This window comes from Oncorhynchus mykiss, chromosome 4 (genome assembly GCF_057628025.1).
Source record: "Oncorhynchus mykiss isolate SJ-2025 chromosome 4, ASM5762802v1, whole genome shotgun sequence".
Classification (NCBI taxonomy): Eukaryota; Metazoa; Chordata; class Actinopteri; order Salmoniformes; family Salmonidae; genus Oncorhynchus; species Oncorhynchus mykiss.
In genome coordinates, this window is record NC_143025.1 from 61322904 (window position 1) to 61347025 (window position 24122).

At 43.3% G+C, this 24122-nt stretch overlaps 1 protein-coding gene across 12 annotated transcripts in view; it reads left to right on the forward strand.

Annotated features, from left to right (window-relative positions):
• Positions 1-4451: 4451 nt before the first annotated feature.
• The window catches only part of LOC110522093 (unconventional myosin-VI), a 96274-nt gene continuing 76603 nt past the window's right edge, over positions 4452-24122 (forward strand). For all 12 annotated transcript variants that reach the window (XM_036975640.2, XM_036975641.2, XM_036975642.2 and 9 more), the window contains exon 1: positions 4452-4582. The gene's annotated coding sequence lies outside the window, so the exon portion shown is untranslated. The remainder of the gene's footprint in view (positions 4583-24122) is intronic.

The following is a 24122-nucleotide window of genomic DNA, read 5'->3' on the forward strand; positions in this document are numbered from 1 at the left end:
CTAAATAGGGCGTTGGGTCACCATGAGCCGCCAGTGCACCCAGAATGGCTTTAATGCACCTTGGCATAGATTCTACAAGTGTGAAACTGAGGGATGCACCAACATTCTTCCACGCGGAATTCCATCATTTGGTGTTTCGTTGATGGTGGTGGAAACCACTGTCCAGGCTCCGCTCCAGAATCTCCCATAAGTGGTAAATTTGGTTGAGATCTGATCCCAGTTTTTAAAAGATCTGGATAAAATCTATCTGGATTTCACCTATCGGATAGTATCACATGAAATGAATAGAACAAGAGTCCCCATTCAAGTCAATGATTTGTCCGTTCTATTCTATTTCTATGTATTTTATCCTATCCAATAGGCAAAATCCAGATAAATAACTTTAAACTGGGCCCTTATGACTGAGACAAAGTCAATGAGATATCTTCTAGCCATGCTAGCTAAAATAATGGGCAACTTGGCATTTTTATACTTGACCCTAAGCATGATGGGATGTTTTACTTGCACAATGAACTCGGGAACCACACCTATGTGGAAGCACCTGCTTTCAATATACTTTGTATCCTTCGTTTACTCAAGTGTTTCCTTTATTTTGGCAGTTAACGACATATTCATAGGCTTAATTTATTATCTTTTAAAAATAATTATCTACTTTTTTCAGTTATCACAATGATCTTAAATATACTGTGTGTGAAGAACAAGTATGTTAAAATAGCATTGTGAGGCTTTCCTCTCCGTGTGTAGCATTTTGAGGTCATAGAAGCGTTGCATTCATTCCGACCCTCCCTCCCAACAGGTTCTTAGAAACCAATGTTACCTTCCAAATGGCACCCTATTCCCTTTATAGTGCACCACTTCCGACCAGGGCACCTATATAATGGACTACATTTGACTAGGGCCCATTGTACTCTGGTCAAAAGTAGTGCACTGTATTTGGGATGCAGACATGGAGTGAATAACCTGGAGCTGCCTTACCGGCCTTTTAAGTCTTTACTGCGGTTATGGTCACAGACAATGTTGTGTAAATATTTTAGAAGCTGAAGTAGGATCAATGCATCCTCGCACTGTCCTTTGCAATGGGACGAACAGTATCTATTGTCCCTCTGAAATGTCAAGTGCATCCAGACCTATTCTGCCAGTCACCATAGTTTCCATGGTGTATAGACCATAATGCTGTTTGCACAGCTAGCCTTGTTTTTCATGCGGGCTTGCCCTAGTGGGATGGTGAATAGACAAACAAAAACTCATTTCCTCCAGCACAACCTGGATTTGCATTTCTTATGTACGTCATGCAAGGTGGCCAATGAACTAGCTCACCTCACCAGGTGTGGAGCGTAATATGTGTGCTTTCCCCTCTATATCTTATGTCCCAAATATATCAAATCAAGTTTTATTTGTCACGTGCCGAATACAACAGGTGTAGGTAGACCTTACAGTGAAATGCTTACTTACAACCCCTGAACCAACAATGCAGTTTTAAGAAAAATACCACAAAAAAAAAGAAAGAAAGTAACAAATAATTCAAGAGCAGCAATAAAATAACAATAGCGAGGCTATATTCAGGGGGTATGGGTTAGTCGAGGTAATTGAGGTAGGTTGAGTTATTAAAATGACTATGCATAGATAATAACAGAATAGCAGCAGTGTAAAGGGGGGTGGGGCAATGCAAGTAGTCTGGGTAGCCATTTGATTAGATGTTCAGGATTCTTATGGCTTGGGGATAGAAGCTGTTTAGAAGCCTCTTGGACCTAGACTTGGCGCTCTGGTACCGCTTGTGGTGCGGGAGCAGAGAGAACAGTCTATGATTAGGGTGGCTGGAGTCTTTGACCATTTTTTTGGGCCTTCCTCTGACACGGCCTTGTATAGAGGTCCTGGATGGCAGGAAGCTTGGCCCCAGTGATGTACTGGGCCGTACGCACTACACTTTAGTGCCTTGCGGTCGGAGGCCGAGCAGTTGCCATACCAGGCAGTGATGCAACCAGTCAGGATGCTCTCGATGGTGCAGCTGTAGAACCTTTTGAAGATCTGAGGACCCATACCAAATATTTTCAGTCTCCTGAGGAGAAAAGGTTTTGTTTTGCCCTCTTCACGACTGTCTTGGTGTGCTTGGACCATGTTAGTTTGTTGGTGATGTGTACACCAAGGAACTTGAAGCGCTCAACCTGATCCACTATAGCCCTGTCGATGCGAATGGGGGTGTGCTCGGTCCTCCTTTTCCTGTAGTCCACAATCATCTCCTTATCCTTGATCATGTTGAGGGAGAGGTTGTTGTCCTGGCACCACACGGCCAGATTTCTGACCTCCCTATATGCTGTCTCATTGTTGTTGGTGATCTACCACTGTTGTGTCATCGGCAAACTTATTGATGGTGTTGGAGTCGTGCCTGGCCGTGCAGTCATGAGTGAACAGGGAGTACAGGAAGGGACTGAGCACTCACCCCTGAGGGGCCCCCGTGTTAAGGATTAGCAAGGCCAATGTGTTGTTACCTACCCTCACCACCTAGGGGCGGTCCATCAGGAAGTCCAGGATCCAGTTGCAGGGGGAGGTGTTTTGTCCCAGGGTCCTTAGCTTTGTGATGAGCTTTGAGGGCACTATGGTGTTGAACGCTGTGCTGAAGTCAATGAATAGCATTCTCACATAAGTGTTCCTTTTGTCCAGGTGTGAAAGGGCAGTGTGGAGTGCAATAGAGATTGCATAATCTGTGAATCCGTTGGGGCGGTATGCAAATTGGAGTGGCTCTAGCGTTTCTGGGATAATGGTGTTTATGTGAGCCATGACCAGCCTTTCAAAGCACTTCATGGCTACAGATGTGAGTGCTACAGGTCAGTAGTCATTTGGGCAGGTTGCCCATGGAAACATGTTGGCATTTCAGACAGACAGGGAGAGGTTGAAAATGTCAGTGAAGACACTTGCCAGTTGGTCAGCGCATGCTCGGAGTACACGTCCTAGAAATCTGTCTGGCCCTGCGGCATTGTGAATGTTGACCCGTTTAAAGGTCTCGCTCACATCGGCTGCGGAGTGCGTGATCACACAGTCATCCGGAACAGCTGGTGTTCTCATGCATGTTTCAGTGTTACTTGCCTCGAAGGGGGGAAAGAAGTAATTTAGCTCATCTGGTAGGCTCTCCTTCCTCCCATTGTGTGCCCTTGTTCACTTCCCTGTACCTTTTAAAGTAAATTAGTGCAATAAGAAACATGGTGGAACCTACCACTAGCCAATGCCTCCACCAATCCAATGCTTTTAGAATTATGGGCAGTAGTAAACAATTCAGGAGACATGAGACATTATTGGGACCCACCGGTGAGGTGATATGAGTACACTTGAGGCACCATTTTGTCCCATTGTCTGTGTGTAGAGAAACATGAAGCAGATGTAGCCCTGGCCTCCTCTCAGGTGATCTCTAATGATATGTAGCTATCAGCTTTCAATCTGGTATTGGATGACTTCTTTAGGGGGGAAAACTTCACCAGTTTAATGTTACTAGGTCACTCAAAAATGTATGATGCCCAAGTCGTGGTGTTGTGTGGAAACTTGGTCTGCAATGCTGTCTGTCTTCCCTTTTCTTAGAAACCCAGCATAATTGCTTGGAAACAATTATGGCTATTGAGCCACATAACAGTAGATGCATAGACAGTTTAAAAAAGATAAGGGATACATACTCTGGATATAGAAAACATTAAGAACACCTGCTCTTTTGATGACATAGACTGACCAGGTAAAAGTTGTGATCCCTTATTGGAGTCACTTAAATCCGTTTCAATTAGTATAGATGAAGGGGAGGAGATTTTTAAGCCTTTAGACATGGATTGTGTATGTGTGCCATTCAGAGGGTGATTGGGCTAGACCAACGATGTAAGTGCCTTTGAATGGGGTATGGTAGTAGGTGCCAGGCACACTGGCAGTTCTGGTGTCAAGAACTGCAAAGATGATGTCCCCCCCCCCTCCCCCCGTGTCTATCAAGAATGGTTCACCACCACCCAAAGGACATCCAGCCAACTTGACACAACTGTGGGAAGCATTGGAGTTAGCATGGGCCAGCATCACTGTGGAACGCTTTCAACACTTTGTAGAGTCCATGCACTGACGAATTGAGGCTGGTCTGAGGTCAAAAGGTCGGGGTGCAACTCAATATTTGGAAGGTGATACTAATGTTTGGTATACTCGGTGAAGAATGTTAAATGTGTTCAACTGACAGTCAGTGTTAAGCGCTCCCAATGGCCAATGGATGCTACTGCGTGTGATGCTCATGACGTCACGAGCAATTCCCTGGGGTGTATTCATTCCACCTATTCTGTTGCAAAACGTTTCTTAAACGGAAGCGAACGAAACGAAACGGGCGGAACCTACTTGAATTGGTCCAATAGAAACTCTCGTTCTGCTCTCTTTGCTTCCGGTTGGTTCTTAAACGGTAAATGGTTATCGTAATGAATACATACCAGGACTTCTGAGGGAGTCGGAGGGTGCTGCTGCAGGAAGGGGAGCTCTGGGAGAGCTCGGATCTGCACCCGGCAGTCTATCGTGGAAACTTTACATGTTTTATAGACAATTAGTGTCCGACTGCACAGGTTGAAACGCATACGAGGTAGGTAACGTCCGCGACTGTCTTTTTCCTCCACAAACTGAATCCAATGTAATTGTTGAAAGCTTTGGAAATGGTGGTAGTTTTCCGTAGCTGGCTAACGTTAGCAGGCTACATTGATGCCAATGGAGGCTGTCAACACAGAAAGCGATTGACATCAAATGTATCATTCCTTTCGAAAACCGTAAACGCTGCATCTTGGAATGTGGAATTGTGTTGCCATTGTCGCTGAAAGCAATGCTCCCTTTTAGAAAAAAACTACAGGTTTCGAATGATATGAAGCTATATCTGGAAAATTCGACATTTGACAAAAACTCCAGGACAGAACAGTGTGGGAATCACTGGTTCGTTACACCACTCTTCAGTTCAGTCGTTTCCCAGCTGTAGAGCATGCCAGACGGTTGTTTTATAACCGTTCCAAGGAATAGTTATATTCCAATAGAATCCTGTCCATCGCGCATCCCCAACGCGACTCCATGAGGATTAATGGAACCCTTACTTGTCCCCTGGCCGTGGTGTACCGGTTTGTGTATTCATTGTCCACAGTGTTAATGAAGTATGGGCTTAGGCCCGCATATATCTTACAGTACACAGTGTTGAAAATAGAAACAGATGTCATATGTGGACACACAGGTGTGCGTGCTCACGTTATGATTGCAATAACTAATGCCTATGCTCTTTTCACATGTGTAGCCTACTGTCCTGAAAATTCTACCCTTTCTGTTAATGATTACGTAAGAGTTCAGTGTGTGCAATGTAATCAACGCTGTTCTCGGGTCTGACAATTAGACCAGACAGACCACTGATGATGGAAAGAACTAGAGGTTTCAATTTGACAATTTCCCATTGGTCCCGCTGTTTGTGGAGGGACGTTTTCCACAGAACATTATTTGTCATCGTTTTTCGAGGGACTATGATCTTTGGTCATTTCCCTACCTGGTTTTACGAGAGTGAATTGGTATGAGTCATGTCACAGTGATACTGCTGCTTTTTGCCACAGAGGTGTAGTACCTGTGACATCCTGCTAGTAAATGTTGAGGGAATTAAAACTTCAAAGTGCTTTTCATGAAATGCTCACTTCAATACCCAGCTCCTGAACTAACCTGTTTTGTTTACATTCTGAAGACCATAATGGCGAGACCCAGTGGAGGCTCCTCCAGAGGAGGAAGGGGAGGACCGTTCTCAATTTTTCAGAAGTTCACTAAAGTTAACCTGACTCATAAGAAGGCAGTGGTGTCAGTTCAGCTGGGAAACTTTCCAGTGAATCGGCGCACTGCCTAAACAGTTTAATTTGCTGGTCAGCCATCTGGCCCCATCTCTGCTTTTTTAATTTAAAAAAAAGAAAGAAAGGTGTGGCAGGCTGGCAACTTCTCCCGAGGCAATGCTCCGCGTGGTCCTAAAGCCAGCCTGTCTAGATGCTTAACAGCCGTTTCATTTGAATTGAGATTGATTTTAGTCTACTTTTTTGTAGTCTACTTTTACATTTTGGCCTTGAGATATGCTATGGCGCCATAACCTGTTTGAAGGCCTTTGGATTTACTGGCGCTGCGCGTACACTATAAAACACAAGGTTTTTGAGGCTGTAAAATGCAATCTCACTGGTTACTTATTTGATTACTGTCGTCTGTGTGTTGATTGTGAAACTTGGAGATGTTTTCCTAAAACAACATCCCACACATTGGCCTAGCCAGGGTTACTGTGACCCTTTCATCAGGCGTTGGCTGCATCCTTGATAGTGCCCTACATTTGACTGGGGTCCTGGTCAAAAGGAGTGCTCTATGTAGGGGATAGGTTGCTATTTGGGACGCAGACATTGACTCCACCCATAACCGAAGCAGATTTTAAGGCTAACCACCACAGTAGTGCGGTGGGTGCCAGTGATGACAGAATGGGGACGGGACTGCACAAATGGATCGTGTTTCTGGATGGTGTGATGCTCCTATGTAAGGTTCCAGACCCCACCACCTTTGTAATTAGTGTAATGTGAGCTGAATTAGTCATGTCCCAGTGATCAGACTGAAGTCTCAGTTTAGTGTGATGAGGAGTGTCACCTTACACAGTTTGCGGTGTAGGCTATTGAGCCTCTTCTCCAGGTGCTGTGTCTGTTGTACGTGCGCGCACTGTTGTACAGGACAATATGCTTAGATTGAGGGGCAATGGAGGTTGGAGCTGTAAAAGGAAAGTATTTAGTTTTTCTTTCATTGTGCTATTAGCACATAAAACAAACTGTTCTGGTTTGTAGATGTTTAGGGGTGTAAACATTTCTTTAAATCCAATTGGGATGTTAATAAATAATAAAATCCCTAACCAAAACTTTTTCTTCCACAAAATAAAAATCCCAGCGCAGTTATCACACACTTCCACTAACAGGCGAATACTTAACACATCAATGCTGTAACGTTAGGAGACGTCTTTCAAATGATTTGCCATGGATATAAAGCACTCCGCACGTAATCGTTGGAAAAATGGCAGAGAAAGGCAAGCAACAGTAGCGAAACAGCCTGCTCTGCCCTGAGTCAATACTGCTGCCTGTGCTTTTTAGTGGGCCCAATGTTACAACGTATCGATTGTTGCTTTGGAAACATGTCGACAACTTCATCAGCAAGCTGTCAAACAGTTGTAAATAAGTGACAAGTTACACGCTGTTTATCAGTGCAGTGCCCAACATCCTTGGCTAGCTAGCTAAAATTCCATCTCTGTGTTTGTCAGGGAATCTACCTAGCAGCGGACAGGCTACAGCAAACTAAATCAGCTGATGAAATCACTGGTGACTGATTTATACTTCACAACTTTCTCAGGGCAAGTTTGTCTCTCCCCCAGTGTGTTTCATAGCGAGTGAGGCATGCACAACGGGTTGCGGGAAGCAATGCTAGCGAATCTATTTAGAATTTTTGAAATATTGATAAGTGGCAGTTGGGACATGGAGTGTGCATCGTCTCCATGATCATTTTGGCCCAAACACTTGCGGACTAGTAATCACTATCGAACAAAACAGCAAGTGCCCACTCGATAAAGGGCTTATGGGCGAATTGTTCAGTTTGAGATTTAAGACGGACTGCGGTAGGTAGAACTTCATTGCCCCCTAGAGGTCATAGGCAATATGACTATATTCGCATTGTGAATAAGTGTGGAATTGTATTCATCTTTCTAATTGAGACATATTCCCCCCCCCCCCCCCCCCCATCTGTCACATATCTATGTGATTTCTTTCTTCACTTCCTAAACCAAATGGCTGAGCCTCTGTACTGACCATGGCACATTTGGCATGACACTTACCACCTCAGACTGTTGTGTTTTGGGTGTGGGCTCGACTCTTCCGTTCATGTGTTTTTATCCCTCCATAGCTCAGCTGTGAACTTGGCCTTATTGCCAAACTTAATGCCTTATGTGATTCAGCTGGCAACATGCATGCAAATGAACCCAGACATAACTAAGGCAGGGAGTGTAACATACATTGCATTATACCTTGTCCCGGATGCCAGAGATCACACGTTTTTGACCTTTGGAACCTCAAGCCAAGGCTGCCCTCAGAAATGGCGTTAGCCTCTATGTGTGTCTCTGTACCAGATAGTCTGTACTATTGCTGTAAGGACAATAGCCTACATGGTTTAGACTGCAGTGCACGCTACAGTTAACGTAGGCCATTTCCATGTAAAAGGACCCATGAGCACCAACGTGAAGTTCATAAGGGCGCATATGATTGTGTCAAATGAAAGCAAAGGGTCTATATTTGAGAAATGAAGGCATATATATATATATATATACTTTTTTTTCCCAATCTAAAGATTTTGAATGAGGAAAGCCATTTTGATTTCTGGTTTAACAGATGGAGTAGGGGTCTTCACTTTTAAGACTTTCTGGTAGCTGTTTTATATTAGAAATGCCTCAACCCAATAATGTTGACGTTAAGACCCTTGCCAACTAATATCAACGTTTTTGTTTCGTTTTAGAATTAGAATAATAGCCAATGTGTCAAATAATACCCAAACATGCAAAAGGAGGATATGGCCTGTTTCTAACTTTTTTTTTTTTTGTACTTATTCAGGATGCATCACAATGATCACATAAGTATGCATTTCTGTATAGTACACATCAGGGACTCACGATGTCATTCACTTATCAGGTGTAAATCCGCTTCATTTACTGTACCAAAACATATTTTTTTTCAAACTCAAGGTGTCATATCTGACACCCCATTCTTTCTGCTGACATCTTAAAATCTTAATTCAGTGTAGACATTTTTTGTGTTTTTGGGGAACTTGGTGTCAAAAAAAAAAAAAGAAACTGAGGGAGATGTTCACGTCCCTATGCACTGTTCTTTGGCAATTTTCTGTGGATGTTTTGTGTAAGGTGGTAAAAATCTGTCTCCTTGTGGTTCTGTTACCATGGAAATTGCCCAGTACCCGTATGTTTTAGTGTTGTTGCTGTTAGGAAGTGTGTAATCTCGGATATATTTGGGGATTTGAGTATCAGCTCGATAGTTTTTATACCAGTGCCCAAGGCTGAATAAACCTAGTAACACACAGCCACAACACACAGGCTAGACAGAGGCCTATTAAATCCATTTATTTCCATCTCTTTTCACTGTCTGCAGCCAGCTAGTGCTCTAAGCTATGACTTTAGACTAAAAAGTTGCTGTTGACTCAAGCATGAGGAGTTTCCATTTGTAATATATGACTGCATTATTGATCCCTTCCATTGCCATCCCTGAAGGCTCATTAGGTATTTATTCTGAACAAAAATAGAGGCAACGTTTTTCAAATATTTTACTAAGTTAACAGTTCAATTGACTGATTTCCTCATGAAGTCAATTAATTAAGCCCTAATCTATGAATCTCACAACTCGGAATACAGATCTGCATCTTGGTCAAAGATGCCTTTAAAAACAAATAATAATAATAATAATAGAGGCGTGGAGCAGAAAAGCAGTTAGTATCCGGTGTGACCACCGTGCTGCGCTGCATGAGGTAAATCTCCTTTGCATGAAGTTGAACAGGCTGTTTGTGGCCTGTGGAATGTTGTCCAACCAGAGCATCCCAAACATGCTCAATGGATGGTGACATGTCTGGAAGAACTGGAATGTTTTCAGCTTTCAGAAATGGTGCGGCAAACTGCTCGTCAACATGACGTCATACATGTTGTCTGCCATTTTCCTCGTACTGTTGAAACCGGTATTCATCCATGAAGAGTACACTTCTCCAGTGTGGCAGTCAAAGGTGAGCATTTTCCCAGTCGGTTACGACGCCGAACTGCAGTCGGGTCAAGATCCTGGTAAAGATGACACGCATGCAGATGAGATGTTTTCTGACAGTTTGTGCAGAAATTCTTAGGATGTGCAAACCCACAGTTTCATCAGCTGTCTGGGTGGCTTGTCTCTGACAATCCCGAAGGTGAATAAGCTGGATGTGGGGGATCCTGGGCTGGCATGAGTTACACGTGGTCTGCAGTTGTAAGGCCGTTTGGACGTACTGACAAATTCTCTAAAATGACTCTGGAGGTGGCATATGGTAGAGATATGAACATTCAATTCTCTGGCAACAGCTCTGGTGGACATTCCTGCAGGAGCGTGCAATTGGCACACTGACATCCGCTCGACACGCCTGTGGCATTGAGGTGTGACAACTGCATGTTTTAGTTGCACCTGTGTAATCCACCTCTTGATATGCCACAACTGTCAGGTGGATGAATTCTTGGCTAAGGAGAAATGCTCACTAACAGGAATGTAAAGAAATTAGTGCACACAATTTGAATTTGTTTGTACGTATGGAACATTTCGATTATCTTTTATTTCAGCTAATGGAACATGGGACCAACACTTTACATGTTTTTATATTTTTGTACAGTATTTATTAGGGTTGTCGCGATACTCTGAGGTATCGTGGCAAGGTAACAAACATAAAGCGGACTGAATTTCTTGAACAAAAAAGTTCTGTTGGAACAAGCGGCCTTATGTTGTCACCCTGAGTCACATGTTTCTTTTCCAGACTATAGTACACAATATTTTACATACAGTACTTTAATGGACCAAAGAGTTTAGTCTGCTTTATGTTTTCCTTTTATGCCATGGAAAATCCGGTGTCGAAGTATCGCTGGTATCGTGACAACCCATATTAGGATCCCCCATTAGCTACCACGGCAGCAGCTGCTCTTCCTGGGGTCCAAACAGGAATTAAACAATACATAATAAAACAATACATCATACAAGACATTGTTATACATGTTTAAGTTGCGCCAATATTACAAATGTATTATATTGCTAAAATATTTACAGCTGTGTGTCTCCACAGTCCGTCTGGTTCCATCAGGTGTTTCATTTATTTTTTTATTTCAGGTTTTACTGCTAGCTTGAGTTACCCAGCGTGGATGAGTTCCATGTCGTCATGGCTGTATATAGTACTGTGCATTTCCTAGCCTCTGTTCTGGACTTTGGGACGGTGGAGAGACCACTGGTGGCATGTCTTGTAGGCTATGTATGGGTAAAGCTTATTCAAGGTGAACTGAACCCATATTATTCCATCAGCTCCCTTATCCCAACCCTGTGACATAAAAGGGAATAATAGGCCAGTGCTTTTAATTGAGGATGTTTTTATTTTATTTTTTGGGGGGCTATTTTTCTACACAGAAATATTCCGGTTCTATAGATAGAGTAGTGGAAAAGGTTTTGCCTCGCCCATGGGATGAGCATTCAGCGTTCACTGTTTTTAAAAATAAATAAATCAGCATTTCGCCACAGCATCCATTATTCACGTGTCTCTCTCGCCTTTAACCATGTATAGCTTTTTACTAAACTTAGCTCTCCACTGTGTTGCTATCCATCCTGTACCTCTGCTGATACTCAACTAGTGCTTTTTAAGAAACAGTGGGATAAGCAGCTTGGGGCCTCCAGACCCTATTGTGGGTTTGTCGGTCTGGGTTTCCTGGGCCGTGTGTGTGTGTGAGGCCACCACGGTTTTCCTTCCAGTCCCATTTGGCTCCAGTCAGTATCTCCATGTGTTTTCCATGTTCTCTTCAGCTGGATAAGATTGATTTGCCTCTGGGGGAAGTGGGGACTCCTCTCCTGGTTCTTTGGTTGGCGGTGTGCCTCTGTTGCTATTGGAGTGTCTTCCGACCGTGGCGCCACTGAGGCTTCCACTCTATTCATTGTGGGCGTCTGTAGAGTCCCTAAGTCCCAAATGGCACCCTATTCTCGAGTGCACTACGTATGGCCAGAGACCTATGGGCCCTGGTCAAAAGTAGTGCGCTTTAAAGGGAATAGGGTGCCGTTTGGGATGTGCACGTAGAATAATCAGTGGTGTTCACACAGCAAAGAGATTACTGTACGCCTGAAAAGACAAGATTGTGGGGAAGAGATTTTGTCTGTGTATGTCTCGAGGGACTGGCGGTAGAGGAAGTTATCTTAGGGGTTAGTTGACAAAAGACCGACTGCACAGACAGGGCCCCAGTTCTGTCTCGTTTTCAGTGAGCGGAATCCTTATTTGAGTGACTCGCACCAAAATTAGCCTATGCATACAGTATGTCAATGGAAGATTGGCACGAATCGTTGTATGTGACGATGGAATCAAAGATTATGGCGCACGACTCGAAGCATGACTGGAAATAAAATAAGAGTGTACTTTTTTTAATATGAACTTGAACAGTGATGGGCTTCTTGCCAGAGGAGTTTAAAAGCTCTTGGAAGCTGTGGTGCCAATAAGGCTGGGCACATTAGAAGTGAATTGACACTGAACATGTTAAGCTCATTTTAAAATGTTTTATTGATACTTTAATTTCAGGTAATAATGTGTGATCTGTAAGCCACCTTGGCCCTTTTTTAGTCAGTTTGACTTTTTAATAATACCAGTGGATGTAGCCTAGATCTAGTGCAGTGCAATCAGGATCAAATCCTCTCGTCTATGCTTAGGCAGAAATGCTGCTCAGTTCATTAGGGGCAAAACATTTGTTAATCTTTTTGTGGATTAAAGTTGGATTGAATTTGGACAATTGTTATTTAAAGTGCTTTCGGAGAGTATTCGGACCCCTTCCCTTCCACATGTCATGTTACAGCCTTATTTTAAAATGGATTAAATACAAGTTTTTCCCTCATCAGTCTACACAAATTTACCCCATAATGACAAAGCGAAAACAGGTTTTTAGAAATGTTTTTCAAATTTTATAAAAATAAACATACATTATTTACATAAGTATTCAGACCATTTGCTATGAGACTCAATTGAGCGCTGGTGCATCCTGTTTCCATTAATCATTATTTAGATGTTTCTACAACTTGATTGGAGTCCAACGGCGGTAAATTCAATTGATTGGACATGATTTAGAAAGGCACACACCTGTCTATATAAGGTCCCTTAGTTGACAGTGCATGTCAGAGCAAAAACCAAGCCATGAGGTTGAAGGAATTGTCCGTAGAGCTCCGAGACAGACAAGATTGTGTCGAGGCACAGATCTGGGGAAGGGTGCCAAAACATTTCTGCAGCATTGAAGGTCCCCAAGAACACAGTGACCTCCATCATTCTTAAATGGAAGAAGTTAAGAACCAACAAGACTCTTCCTCGAGTTGGCTGCCCAGCCAAACTGAGCAATCAGAGGAGAAGGGCCTTGGTCAGGGAGGATGGTCATTCTGACAGCGCTCCAGAGTTCCTCTGTGGAGATGGGAGAACCAGAAGGACAACCATTTCTGCATCACTCCACCAATCAGGCCTTTATGGTAGAGTGCCTAGATGGAAACCACTCCTCAGTAAAAGGCGCATGACAGCCCGCTTGGAGTTTGCCAAAAAGCACCTAAAGGACTCATACTATGAGAAACAAGATTCTCTGGTCTGATGAAACCAAGATTGAACTCTTTAGCCTGAAGTGTCGTGTCTGGAGGAAACCTGTCACCTTTCCTACAGTGAAGCATAGTGGTGGAAGCATCATGCTGTGGGATTGTTTTTCAGCAGCATGAACTGGGAGACTAGTCCGGATCGAGGGAAAGCTGAATGGAGCAAAGTACAGAGTTCCTTGGTAACCTGCTACAGAGCGCTCAGGACCTGACTAGGGCGAAGGTTTATCTTCCAGCAGGACAACGACCCTAAACACACAGCCAAGACAACCCAGAAGTGACAAGTCTCAATGTCCTTGAGTAGCCCATCCAGAGCCCGGACTTGAACCCGATCGAACATCTCTGGAGAGACTTGAAAATAGCTGTGTAGCGACGCTCCCCATCCAACCTGACAGAGCTTGAGAGGATCTGTAGAGCAGAATGGGAGAAACTCTCAAATACAGCTGTGCCAAACTTGTAACTTCATACCCAAGTAGACTCGAGGCTGTAATTGCTGCCAAAGGTGCTTCAACAAAGTACTGAGTAAAGGCTCTGAATACTAATGTAATTTCATTTGAAAAATGAACACTTCTAAAAACCTGTTTTCACTTTGTCATAATGAGGTATTGTGTGTAGAACTATTTTAATCCATTTTAGAATAAGGCTGTAATGTAACTGTGTAAAGTCGAGGGGTCTGAATTCTTTCTGAATGCACTGTATGCCCAACACCTCTAAACAACTGTATGAAATAGGAATTAGGCCCAATAGGAAGGAATTGTTTCGATCCACTAGACCTGTAGAATTTGTCCAATGTTTAACTTTTAAGTTGTAGAGTCCCTCTGAGAAACTTTTTTTAATGGGGTTAGACTTGAAGATGATTCTTGTCAATCTTTAAGCTGTGTAACAGGGGTTGTAGGTTGAAGTTTAGCTTTGGATTCACTGCATCTGCTGACCTCATCAAAACCAAATTCACTGGACTGGGAGGGAGTTCACAAAATGGAGTCTCTAGGAATGAGGGAGGGGGGGACTCAGGAGGGGAGGAGATTCCTGTCCATTTCAATAGCAAAAAGCTGGTAATCTTCTTATCCTTTTACACTCCTAGTTTGGGCAAGGCTTGGCTTTAGGAGAGTAGTGCTTCAGCTTTTGTACAGTTGCCTATACTGGGTCAATCGCTCACTGGGCACACAAACTGGAGAAATGTCAAATTGAGAACATGAGCAGTAATACAGGCTGAGTTCAGGTACTGTTGGCTACCTCCTGAGTTTAAGACCCTTGTTTTAAACCCTAGACTCATGTCTGGTGAGCTTGACCCCCTAGTAGCCATTACCTTCCTAGACCAGACTGGCTGGAACCAGGATCAGGGAACTTCTCCTGCTGAGCCCATGTCAGCTCCAGTTAACAGGGCATGGATAAGCCCTATTTCTGACCTGCAGTCAGGAACCTTAGAATGAGTTTACCAGACCAATTGCCAAGGTTAGAGGGTTGGAACCTGTTCTACTCATTCTATTTCTTTGGGTGGAACCCTTTCTGACAAAACATTTCTTTTGTGTGAGCATGACAGTGAGAAATTGAATTCCCCACATAGTTATAACACCTTACGGATACATCTTGTTAACTTAAATCATTAGGCCCTATAGTTCCAAAACCTGTTTTTGTCAGGTATGTACAGACTGTGTTCTAGGGCAAACCGACGCACCCTTCAGCAGGGAAGCAATAGTTTTATAGTCTCTCTCACTCTGGGACATAGGTCATGTCTCGACAAACCACCTCGACCTGACTCTTACTCCGTGAATCAAGTTCTAACATAGTTATTAAGCATGGCATATGTTATTAAAGTCCACTAATCTGCTGGAGTAGGCCTCTCCCACTCTGAGCTCATACCACCATTTAGCTTACATTTTGCAGGCTGCAATAATTGATATATCTGATTTCCAATCATGTTAAACACATTAAACAGGAAACGATAGTTCATACCAGTAATGTGCTATATTTATAGAGCTAATCATAGCCATAGAAAGAAAGGCTGAGTGTCATAGAAATTGAAAGAGACTTTGCAGGCAGATTCACAAGGCTTTGAAGGCTCAGCTCTTCTTGGCATGTTCAACACAGCCTCCAGGCCCATTGTTTCTAAACCCATCACAGGGTTTTGTGTTCAGAAGCTGTCTGTGTCCCAAATGGTACCCTATTCTCTGTATAGTGCACTGCTTTTGACCAGGGCCCCTAGTCTCTGGTCAAAAGTAATGAGCAGGGTGACATTTGGGATGCAGCCTCTCTTTTGTCTCTCCACCACGTGACTTTGCTTTACCATGACAGTAAAGCTCTGTGTGCAGCAGACAGTACAGACAATACTCCAACAATCCTCTGTTTTGTTCCCGCTGTGGCCGAGTGAAGAGTAGGCCCGACATGCATAACTCACAGCCCATTCAAACACTGCCTCTCAACTATTTCCTCTGCTAAGGTAGCAGTGTCTTTCTTTAGAATGGAAAGGCTACAGTCTGCCTTGATCTCCAGCTCCTCTTCAGAAACACACAAGAAACCTCAACCAGCAGCTGCCATTGGCCTGAACGTTCAACTGAATACCATTGGTTAACTGTCTTCACAGAACTGTCCCTTTTCTTAAATACCATTTTGGTTAGAGTGAGTAGGCTTGGCTATGTCTCCCAAAACAAATACACACACACACACTCCCACCCCTCGTGGCATCCTCCCTAAGCTCTTCTCCCATATTTGCGTCCCTCTGTTTTGACAGATTGTGGCATCCTCAGAAGAGCGAGAGTAGCGTGCAGAGTGGGTGAAAACGTGCTTTGGTGATGACATTCTATGTAACAAAATACATTTTACCAAGACACACACAATTTTCATGTCCTGAATCGTCAATCATGAAGATTCTCATGACCCCAACCATATGAAGACATTTGTGATTAACAGCCAATGTTTACTTTTTTTTTGTTTTTGAGGCTATAGCAGTCAATGGAAAAACATTCTAACATGCTGACCACACCGACCGTTTTGCGTGCTTGGTTCTATTTGAGACGCTCAACACGCTGCAAGTCCTGCCTCTCCCATCTCCTCATTGGTTTTTAGGCGCATATGCCCATGTGGGTGATTGAAAGATGAACTGAGGTCCCCACTCCAGTTGGTGGTGGTAATGCACCTTAAAGTTGGTTGCCAACCTCCATATGAAGGCCAAAGAAGACTAGAGAAGGAGTGATGACTAGAAACTAACTTCATCCTGCGTGTCCTGATCGTCTGTGGGTGGGCCAAATCAACATGGAGCACGCAAGTGGTCAGCATGTAACAGTATTTCTGATTTTTGTCTTCTCAACTCACAATCACTTTTTTTATGTCTGGCTATGACTGTCAAATGAAAATTAGTCTGACATGTCTATCTCTACGCAACTAATGAGATGAGTGTGCTTAATGAATGTCTGAGCTTTGCAAAGTTGGGGCGTGGTCAACAGTACGCACCTCATCTCTGCAGACGAGCACACTAAACCCAGCTTCACACAGATATGAGCTGGCGAAGGGTACCGTGAGTTTTGATGCTCAGAGGAAGGTGGCAGGGTATTCCCTTTGAATCAGGTATCAAAACCCCTCCGCAGGGTCCCGTGAATGCGTTGTCTGCAACATTCTGTCACATGACAGCTCGAACAGTTTTATTTCACTTACCGGCATGACAACTGAGCCAGGATCACAGTCAAACGGATTGGGAAGTAGGTCCCGAAGTGCTCTGCCAAACGTTGGCGGTGAGCAGTCACCACTCGTGTGTGTCACTTACTGATGCTGTTCTGCTGTTTTCTTTCAAAAGCATGATTCGCTTTTGAAAGACATTCTTTCCACTGAATCGATCACTCATCTGTCGAATGTTTTTGTATTTCCCCTGCATGCTTGTGTTCAGTTCATTCAGTTTCCCAAATATGTCTGTTACATAGGCAAGGAGACATTATTTTCATTACACAAAGTCAACCAAGTGTTTAAAAAAAAAAAAATTTTTTTTACATCCATTGTGAATCACAACAGTTCCCCTCTTAATGTGAAAAATATTTCCAACCCTCCCTCTTGATAACCACCAAGCCTTGGTGTGTAGCCTGGTCAGCGTGAAATAGAACATCGTCATGTTCTGATCCCACATCTCCACATAGCAACAAAAAAAACAACTAACAAGCAGTGGATGTGGTTTACAATTGAAGTTACCTGCTGTAGTAAATCTCAGTTCTGTGATAAGCTCTTGCCGACAGTTGCTCTCGTTGTATCATACAGTGCGTCCATATGACAGAGGGAGACCCCATTCATAACTAGAGTGCAGATGCCGTCGCGCCTTAGATGGAGCCCATCTGTTGCGGAAGCCCACTGTTCAACCCCATGGGATCTGTTTTTCGTCAATATAGCCACGCAGCACACTGAACATCCCCTGTGCCGTTTCATGCTTGTGAATTGTGAGACCGAACAATATTTCCTTGTGAATAGTATTCCCCCGAGATGTATAGCAAACAGAGGTCAATGCATGGGAGTCTTAGCCTCCCTCACAGTTAACATCCATTTGGAGAGCGTAAGCTATGGAGTTCTTGACTTGTTCAGTTGATTGCCAGCAATAGCAACACTTGAAGAATTGATATCTGACAAAAGGTATTGATGTGAGTTTCTGTGCCTCTGCCTCCCCACACATTATTTTCACCATATACATTTTGGGCGGTAATATGTAAGTCTCTGTCATAGTGTTTCGTAGCGAGCCTAGCCATGAACTGTAGGAATGATTCCAAGGGCAACGGTCAAGTGGCCTTTTCCCATTGGTTGGTTTAATTTGATTCTTTTAGATTTGAATAATTTTCGTTAAGGGTAACCACATTTTACAATGATTTGAGATTCAAAGACTATTAGTTTTTGTGTATGTATATATTAGTTTCTCTGGATTTGGGAAATTTTCCTGCAACCTCATTTTCATATCAGGCGACCCCTAATTTGGTTACTGCTGCCCTAACATATTAACATTTTATATCCAATAAGTCAAATTTTGTTACCTAATACATCTGATAATAAACACCAAGCTCTGGCAGAACGGTGCAGATTCCTCCCTAAAACTTTTGAGAATTTTACATTTTGTGGGCAGATACTTTGGGGGCAGCTGACATTTCACGTGTACACACAACACAATCACTGATGCAACTGGTTCATCATGATGGCATAAGGCTGTGCGAACTCTGCGTGACGGTAGTGTGTATGTCGCCTTGTTGCTGCTAATGTACCTGACTCCAGCTGGGCTCATTATGACAGTAAAGCAAGATTTTGTGGTTTCGTTGAGCTGAACAACAAGTCAACCCTTAAGTTCCCATGTCATTTGCTATGTTGTATGCTGAGCTTCTTTGAGTTAGGCCTACATTTTGAATGTTACTGAAAAAGAGCCGTGCATTGCTCAAGTTGTTCATGTCCGAAACCAGTTACTGGCCTTGATGTCTTCCTCAAATTTCTTTGCTTATTATGTAAATTGTAAGAGACGTGGGCTGATAAGCAAATACCTCCTTGTTACACAAGCATTGTCCTAGTAGGTGTGTCGAGCCAGCGTGTCATGCCCCCCCCCCCAAAAAAAAGAAATTCCTGTGAAAAATGTCTTCTTTAGTTGCCAGGCGTTTGCCCAGGCGCCGTGCTGGAGTTGCCATGATGCAGCAATACATCACAGCAGGACTTTGTCTGTCTCAAATGGCACCCTGTTCCCTATATAGTGCACTACTTTTTTTTACCACAGCCATCTAGGCCAGGCTGGGCACTAGTCCTACACAGGGAATAAGGTGCAGCCCTTGTCACAAGGCCAGGCAAATAAGTCTCGGCATGCCCTTTCCTCTGCCCAGGGATTGGTAACATGTTTTCTTCAAATGCACATTGCTCAACCTATTTCAAATGTGCCAGAGTGCCTTTTTTTTTGATCAATGGCGTGAGCTGTGAAGATTGGCTGGCATACCTAAAGTGCGTTCAGGAATCTCATTTCTGGTTTTTATTTCACATGCCAATGGATGTGATAGTGAGCATGCGTGATGTATGCCAGTCAGCCCTGTGGTGGAACTCTGACACGCACAGAAGGAGAGCCCTTTGCCATGGGACCTTTAGTTTTAGACTACGAGCTAAAATGTGACCACAATTCTGCTTGTGAACACATGGGCCTACATGCATTTTTAGGTGCTCATTGAACCTTCAATAATTCTGCTGAAGCTAAACTGTCAGATGTTGCAGTGTGTAGGCTTCTGTGGGTGGGTATCAGGTTCAGTCTTGCCTCGCTCTGCTCTGCATGGCTCCAGCTTCTTTCCATGTCATTTCAGCAATCCATGACGCCCACCATCTCAGATTTTTCTGAAATTGTTTCTGTAGTTGGAAACGGATAAGAAAAGTATTACAGAAACCTTATTCTGTTGAGTTTATAATCTGATTTCTGAGAAATTAAGCTAATTCATTGCACCAAAATTAGCATTTTTATTTATAGGATTCATTTGACAGCAGTCTATGCAGTGGTTTTGTTGGACACTGTTTCAAATGCTAACTTTTTTTTAGCATTTGTGTCACAAATTCATTGCAAGAAAATGGTACCTAATATTAGAGTTTTCGCGCTTCATATCCAAGTCGTCTAAAGTAACATCGTTGTTCCACAATCCATGTTTTATGCATTAGGATGATTTGGACATGAAGTGTGTAAATGCTCATATAAACTTAGCAAAAAAAAGAAACGTCCCTTTTTCAGGACCAGGTCTTTCAAAGATAATTTGTAAAAATCCAAATAACTTCACAGGTCTTCGTTGTAAAGGGTTTAAACACTGTTTCCCATGCTTGTTCAATGAACCATAAACAATTAATGAACATGCACCTGTGGAACGGTTGTTAAGACACTAACAGCTTACAGATGGTAGGCAATTAAGATCACAGTTATGAAAACGTAGGACACTAAAGAGGCCTTTCCACTGACTCTGGGGAAAAGCACCAAAAGAAAGATGCCTAGGTTTTCTGCTCATCTGTGTGAGGCATGCTGCAAGGAGGCATGAGGACTGCAGATGTGGCCAGGGCAACAAATTGCAATGTCCGTACTGTGAGACGCCTAAAACAGCGCTACAGGGAGACAGGACCGACAGCCAATCGTCCTCGCAGTGGCAGATCACGTTTAACAACACCTGCACAGGATCGGTACATCTGAACATCACACCTGCGGGACAGGTACAGGATGGCAACAATAACTGCTCGAGTTACACCAGGAATGGACAATCTATCCATCAGTGCTCAGACTGTCCCCAATAGGCTGAGAGAGGCTGGACTGAGGGCTTGTAGGCCTGTTGTAATGTAGGTCCTCACCAGACATCGCAGGTAACAACGTCGCCTATGGGCACAAACCCAATGTCGCTGGAACAGACAGGACTGGCAAAAAGTGCTCTTCACTGACGAGTCGCGATTTTGTCTCACCATGGGTGATGGACAGATTTGCGTTTATCGTTGGAAGGAATGAGCGTTACACCGAGGCCTGTACTCTGGAGCGGGATCAAGGTGGAGGGTCCGTCATGGTTTGGGGCGGTGTGTCACAGCATCATCGGACTGAGCTTGTTGTCATTGCAGGCAATCTCAACGCGGTGTGTTACAGGGAAGACATCCTCCTCCCTCATGTGGTACCCTTCCTGCAGGCTCATCCTGACATGACCCTCCAGCATGACAATGCTACCACGCACAGAATGAGCAGTGTGGCTGATCTCCTGCAAGACAGGAATGTCAGTGTTCTGCCATGGCCAGTGAAGAGCCCGGATCTTCAAACTATTTTTCACTTAATAGCAGGAACAGCGTCTAGGTGTTCAGAACCTGGTAGTAGTATTAGTGTTGGAGGGGACATAAATCTAACTAAGTTCTCTGAATAGGGGAAAAAATAAACTTCTCCAAATTCACTGAGAATACATTTTACACAGGATGAAGAAGCAAAAATCAGAGCCGCAGCTGCATACTACATGGGTGACTTTTGACTATTTCTTGGGATTCCTCATGTCTAAGTCATTGTTAGAGAAAAGTTTGATCCAAATCGGATGTTAGGTACTATATTTAGTTTAATATTATGTGAATCCTCTAAGTGCCAATTTGGGTGCAAACAGTTACATTTTTAGATCAAATGATTTCAATAGAATGCTACAAGAATCTTAACCGTTTCTAATAACGGGAACGACTTTGGAACAATCTGAGATGGTTGAGGTCAATCTTCTTTCTTGTACTTTTTGAGGTGGAACGACCCTCCAGGCAGTTCTAGTAACGCATTTGGTTCATGTGACTATATTAGAGTACTGCATGGGCATGTATAGTACGTGGTAGTATGTGTTGAGGTAATGTCTAACTGGGTTAATTTAGCTTGAAGATTGCTTAAGGTTAGGAAAAGGGTTAGCTTTAATGCTACAGTTCTGTCACTCGAACGTGCAACCTTTTGGTCTGTAGCAGTACTCCGTGTACCCACAACCTCCTGATGTGGTTTCAGGAATTAAGCTTTGACTTCAAATGATCCTGCATCATCAGCTCTGTCACGTGTCTTCGCATTGGGAGAACTTCCTTCTCCTCAATAGACTGGTCAGAGTGACGTTAGCCAGATGCCAAAGAGTTATTGGCCAAGTGTAGCAAAATATTATGGACAGACAAAAGAAAATAGTCTTTAGACCTAGTATTTCCAATGGAGTTAGCCTATCTCTCTCAAGAGTACTCATCAGCATGAGGATGTGATGTGTAAAACTTACAAGGGCAGGTGAATTTTACAGCCCAGCCAATAAGTTACTAGCAAAGGCTGATGTTTTGTTATGCCTGATTGGATAAAGGGACATTTCTGGAGTAGTGAGTCCCTTTTAGGGTTATGTGGAAAGCAGACTCAGCTCTTGGCACAGGGCTGAATTGATAGAGGTAATGACTGAATGAAGGTCCCCACACCTACTCATTCCAGGGTTTTTCTTTATAGTTACTGTTGTCTTCATTGTACAATAGTGAAGACATCAACTACAGTGCCTTGCGAAAGTATTCGGCCCCCTCGAACTTTGCGACCTTTTGCCACATTTCAGGCTTCAAACATAAAGATATAAAACTGTATTTTTTTGTGAAGAATCAACAACATGTGGGACACAATCATGAAGTGGAACAACATTTATTGGATATTTCAAACTTTTTTAACAAATCAAAAACTGAAAAATTGGGCGTGCAAAATTATTCAGCCCCCTTAAGTTAATACTTTGTAGCGCCACCTTTTGCTGCGATTACAGCTGTAAGTCGCTTGGGGTATGTCTCTATCAGTTTTGCACATCGAGAGACTGACATTTTTTTCCCATTCCTCCTTGCAAAACAGCTCGAGCTCAGTGAGGTTGGATGGAGAGTATTTGTGAACAGCAGTTTTCAGTTATTTCCACAGATTCTCGATTGGATTCAGGTCTGGACTTTGACTTGGCCATTCTAACACCTGGATATGTTTATTTTTGAACCATTCCATTGTAGATTTTGCTTTATGTTTTGGATCATTGTCTTGTTGGAAGACAAATCTCCGTCCCAGTCTCAGGTCCTTTGCAGACTCCATCAGGTTTTCTTCCAGAATGGTCCTGTATTTGGCTCCATCCATCTTCCCATCAATTTGGGGCGGCAGGGTAGCCTAGTGGTTAGAGTGTTGGACTAGTAACCGGAAGGTTGCGAGTTCAAACCCCCGAGCTGACAAGGTACAAATCTGTCGTTCTGCCCCTGAACAGGCAGTTAACCCACTGTTCCCAGGCCGTCATTGAAAATAAGAATTTGTTCTTAACTGACTTGCCTGGTTAAATAAAGGTTAAATAAAATAAAAAAAATAAAAAAAATTTAACCATCTTCCCTGTCCCTGCTGAAGAAAAGCAGGCCCAAACCATGATGCTGCCACCACCATGTTTGACAGTGGGCATGGTGTGTTCAGGGTGATGAGCTGTGTTGCTTTTACGCCAAACATAACGTTTTGCATTGTTGCCAAAAAGTTCACTTTTGGTTTCATCTGACCAGAGCACCTTCTTCCACATGTTTGGTGTGTCTCCCAGGTGGCTTGTGGCAAACCTTAAAATACACTTTTTATGGATATCTTTAAGAAATGGCTTTCTTCTTGCCACTCTTCCATAAAGGCCAGATTTGTGCAATATACGACTGATTGTTGTCCTATGGACAGAGTCTCCCACCTCAGCTGTAGATCTCTGCAGTTCATCCAGAGTGATCATGGGCCTCTTGGCTGCATCTCTGATCAGTCTTCTCCTTGTATGAGCTGAAAGTTTAGAGGGACAGCCAGGTCTTGGTAGATTTGCAGTGGTCTGATACTCCTTCCATTTCAATATTATCGCTTGCACAGTGCTCCTTGGGATGTTTAAAGCTTGGGAAATCTTTTTGTATCCAAATCCGGCTTTAAACTTCTTCACAACAGTATCTCGGACCTGCCCGGTGTGTTCCTTGTTCTTCATGATGCTCTCTGCGCTTTTAACGGACCTCTGAGACGATCACAGTGCAGGTGCATTTATACGGAGACTTGATTACACACAGGTGGGTTGTATTTATCATCATTAGTCATTTAGGTCAACATTGGATCATTCAGAGATCCTCACTGAACTTCTGGAGAGTTTGCTGCACTGAAATTAGAGGGGCTGAATAACTTTGCACGCCCAATTTTTCAGTTTTTGATTTGTTAAAGTTTGAAATATCCAATAAATGTCGTTCCACTTCATGATTGTGTCCCACTTGTTGTTGATTCTTCACAAAAAAATACAG